This window comes from Hemiscyllium ocellatum, chromosome 49, assembly GCF_020745735.1.
Source record: "Hemiscyllium ocellatum isolate sHemOce1 chromosome 49, sHemOce1.pat.X.cur, whole genome shotgun sequence".
NCBI lineage: Eukaryota > Metazoa > Chordata > Chondrichthyes > Orectolobiformes > Hemiscylliidae > Hemiscyllium > Hemiscyllium ocellatum.
In genome coordinates this window covers 877725-882461 of record NC_083449.1, presented here as the reverse complement: position 1 = coordinate 882461, position 4737 = coordinate 877725, and the positions used below count along the sequence as shown (strand labels likewise).

Below are 4737 nucleotides of genomic sequence, written 5' to 3'. Positions count from 1 at the left end.
GAATAGCACTCGAAGATTGGAGGATAGCAAAAGTTGTTGCCTTGTTGAAGAAGGGTAATACAGATGACCAAAGTAATCGTAGACTAGTCAGCCTTACCTTTCTTGTAGGAAAGAATATGGAGCTGAGTATGAGAGAGATGATGTATAATCATTCAGCCAGCAACAACTTGATTTCAGCGGGTCCACATGGTTTCGTGAGTTTTTCGAGAAGGTGACCAAGCATGTGGATGAGGGTAGGGCACTTGACGTGGTGTACATGACGTCTGTAAAACCTTTGATAAGATTCCACATGTTAGGCTGTTGGAGAAAATGCAGAGGCATGGTATTGACGATGATTTCGCTGTTTGGATTAGAAACTGGCTTTCTGTGAGAAGGCAGTAAGTGGTGGCTAATGAAAATATTCACCCTGGAATCCGGTAAGGAGTGGTGTGGCACAACGATGTGTTTTGGGATCACGGTTGTTTGTCATTTTCGTAAATGACTAAGATGCAGGCATAGGGTGAATGGGTTAGTAAGCTTGCGGATAACACGAAAGGTGCTGGAGTAGTGGGCAGCGTGGGAAAATGTTGCAGGTTGCAGGGGAGCAGGAATAATTTGCAAAATTGGTCTTAGAGGTGGCAAATAAAGTTCAATGCAGCTAAATGTGAAGTGATTCACATTGGGAACAATAACAGGAAGGCAGAATACTGAGTTAATGGAAAGATTCTTGGTAATGTGGATGAGCAGAGTGACCTTGGAGTCCATGTACATAGTCTCAAGCCAGGTTGATTTTTTTTTGATTACTTACCGTGTGGAAACAGACCTTGCGGCCCAACAAGTATAAACCGACCCTCCGAGGCGCGACGCAGACAGAGCCATTTTCCTACACTTACCCCTTTACCGACCCAGCACATTTTTTGGATTGTGAGGGGAAAACAGAGTACGGGGCGGAAACCCACACAGATAGCCGCTTGAAGGAGAAATTGAACTCGCGTCGCTGGTGTTGCGATGCAGCAGTAAGAACCAGTGTGCTCCTGTGAAAGAGTATGACGTCGTCGATTTTATTGGTAGAGGATTGAGTTCCTGAGCATAATGTCATGCTGCAACGAAACAAAACACTTGTGTGGCTCCACTTGGAATATTTTGAACTGCCTGGTCGCCCATTCCAGGAAGAATGTGGAAACATTGGAAAAGTTGCAGACGAGATTGAACAAGATATTGCCTGTCCTGAAGGAAGAGTCTTATCAGGAAAATCTGAGAGACTTGGGTCTGTTCTCATCTGAAAGAAGTCTGAGAGCAGATTTGATACAGAGTTACAAGATTTTTGCAAGGTTTGTGAAGATGTGCAGCTCAGGTTGAGTTTGAGTGTGCAGGTCTGCTCGCTGAGCTGTTGGTTTGAATCAAATCTACAGCTCTGCGATCAAAACCACTCCAGGGAGTTACAAGATGATAAGAGGATTAGATAAGGTAGACGGTGGAACTATTTTTCTTAGGAAGATGATGTCAGCTTGTACGAGTGGTCATAACTACAAATTGAGGGTATATAGGTTTAAGCCAGATGTCAGAGGCAGGTTCTTTGCTCAGAGAGAAGTAAGGGTGTGGAATGCCATGCCTGTCAATGTCGTTAAATTGTGGAAATGTAAACAAATCTTGGATAAACACATGGATGATGATGGGATAATATAGGGGGATGAGTTCAGATTAGTTCACAGGTTGGCACAACATCGAAAGCCAAAGGGCTTGTGCTGCGCTGTATTGTTTCATTGTTCTACGTTCTAAAGCTAAATATCCACATCGGGGACCTCCAACCCCATGGCATCAATTAGGATTTCACCAGTTTCCACATTTCCCCTCCCTCCACCTGACCTCACTTCAAAACTTCCAGCTCAGCATCATCCTTATGACCTGTCCCATCTGTCCCATTTCCTTCCCACCCATGTGCATCACCCTCCCCTCCAAACTATCAACTCTGCAACCTCCTCCGTGCACCTGTTGCATTCCCACCCACTCAACCTGTCACTAACCATTTCCAGATTCCACTGTCCTCATCGCAAAATGTCCTCCCAGCTGTTGTGTATCGTCAGTAAAACTGCGGACATTTCACTCTGCCAATTCCATCAAGTCATTAAGGCAGATATAAATTATGGAAGTCGTATGACTCACCATTCCAGCACTTTACTAATTACTTTTTTACAAGTTGAAAAATACGCAATAATCCAGATTCTGTATCTTCAATTAAACAACGGACAATCCTGGACTTTTTTTAACTTTTCACCGTGAATTCCGATCTTGTGCAATGGCTTTTGATACGGTCTCTTATGAAATGCCTACAAACATTTGATCAACTCTGCTCGAAATATTATCAAAGGACTCTGACAAAGTTGTCAAGTGTGTTTTTCCATTCAACAAATGATGTTGACTCAGTTTGACTCTAATCATCTTTTCTCAACGTCCAGCAATTTCTTTCTTCACGATTGTCTCTCGCAGTTTCCAAATGACAGATGAGATATTGGAAAAGATGGAAGTCATTCGTCCCATTAGGTCAGCTCCAAGTTTTAATGAGGTCACGTCTGATTTGGTTAATTCTAAATGGCACTTTTCCGTCTTATCCCCATTCTTCTTGATTCCCAAAGTGACTAATTGTGCGGCCGTCTCAACCTCGATTATACTCAGCCTTGACAGCCCTTCAGTGTAAAGAATTCTGCAGATTTGCTACTCTCTCAAAGACAGAATGTCCTCCTCATCCGTGTCTTAAATGATTAACGGTTCCCCTGAGATTAGGCTCTATATATTATTCGCAAATTTCGTTTTTCATTAAATATCTTTAGTCCCAGTCTTCTGGAAACTGACACTGATCGTTGGCAACATTTCCTGCACAACATCAACGCACCCATCCGCACTGCGCCCTCCCCTATCATTATAAATAGACCATAAAAATCTCCAGTTAACCTTCTTTGTTCCAAAGAGAAGAATCCCAACCTCAGTAATTTCTCGACAAAAGGTCTTTGCTCATCGCTGGACATCATAAAAGGCGGAGAATTGCGAAGCAGTTTGGGGAAAATATCACCACTGGGAAGGTTAAAACAAAACATGGGAAAATAACAGTGAACGCATGTCTCCAGCTTTGGAAAACTTTAGAATCTCTTTGGGAAGCGAAACCACAGGTGAATGAAGGGTGGATTGTCCCACTTAACACAACCAGTCTTTAAGAGGCCGTGACTGTTGATTCTGTTGTTCTCTAGATATGAACCAATCGGAGACATTGAAAGGATTTTCATTCCTGCGCGTCAGGAATTCAAACCTCGCCACGGCTACAAGACCACGCGAAGACTCGAGTGCAAACAAGTTACGAAAAAGCCTCGAAGAGAGCAGGAATTCTGTTGTAGAAAAGTTGGTTGTTGTGACGTGGATGTGTTTCCAGCGGGTACAGGATTGTTGCCATTTCACTGCAGTGAATGTCCCAGGATTTATCTTGCAAAAGAAAAACTGATACAGGACATCAATCACTTCGTGAAGGGCAGGCTGAAGCTTGAATTCGTGAAAAGCCTGTTTTTGGATCGTACAATGAGTCAGTTCACCCCGTCTCTGTTGTGTAATTGGTCAACACGTTCATCCATTAACCGAACGGTTGGTGTTTGCGACGTTCCAGGGTCGGACCTCTCACTGTTCATACTTCATTGGCTTTCTTTCCTGCACAGCTCCGGGTTTTTAATGTGGTCACGAAAATGTGCCCCAAACAGGAATCTTATCCAGAATCGCAAAGGAATTTCTGTATCGTTTTAATGGCTAATGCAAAGGACTGTGGATGTTGGGAATCTGAAAAAAAATAGAACATTCTGGGGAATGTCAACAGGTTTGTCAGTACTACTGGGAGAAAACGGAGTTCTGATAACGTTCTGAAGAAGTTTTGAAACACTGAATCGCCTTTTCCAAGCCCAGATCCTGCTCGACCTGCTGAGTATTCTTCTGCATTTTCCGCCGTCGTTTAAGCTGAATATAGATCCCACCTATCGGGGTGAAACACCCAGACCCACTTTGTCCCGACATTTCATCGATTTGAAAGCTGTGGGCTTTGAATTCAAATAAACCAAACAATGATTCACTACTGCTAAGCTCCCCAGGGACAGAGACCTGGAAATGAGCATGCTGCCCATCCATTTGTAGTTGTGGCCGAGTGGTTAAGGCGATGGACTTGAAATCCATTGGGGCATTCCCACGCAGGTTCAAATCCTGTCAGCTACGGACACTTTGGATAGCCTTTCCCTTTTGCAGATTCAGATCACGGCGGGAGAATCACTTCATCCAGGTCATGAATGGTGCAAATCTCCAGTTCACTCAATGAACTGCACAGATGCACGCTTGTTGTGCCAAATTTGTTTAGACTCGTTACAATACAGCGTAAACCCTCCAGCTTACGATAAAACCAGTAACACAGAAACGATTTATGCTGTACAGGAATCTGCAACAATTCGATTGGCCAAGAACTACACGAAGTAAAAATTCAGCACTTCATTTCTAAAGTAAAAGAGAGATTAATTAACAAACCAATGTATATCTATTACCCATTTTGATGTTCCATTCGATAATGCTATTCAGATAAAACTCCCAGTTAAGGTTTACAAAACATAACTTCTTTATCAAAACCAGGCAGCTGTAGGTTCTTGTCTTCGGATCTTCCTGTCTCTTCTTTGTCCCTGTCAGGAGATACTGTGTCAAAGATCACGGATCGAAAAGTTATTTTCCAGATGTATATATTTT

The 4737-nt window shown here is 43.0% G+C and overlaps 1 non-coding gene across 1 annotated transcript; it reads left to right on the top strand.

Annotated features, from left to right (window-relative positions):
- The first annotated feature begins 4139 nt into the window (after nt 1-4139).
- On the top strand, nt 4140-4221 carry trnas-uga (transfer RNA serine (anticodon UGA)). Its single transcript has one exon. It is a non-coding gene; the product is annotated as a tRNA-Ser (tRNA).
- The last annotated feature ends 516 nt before the right edge of the window (nt 4222-4737 follow it).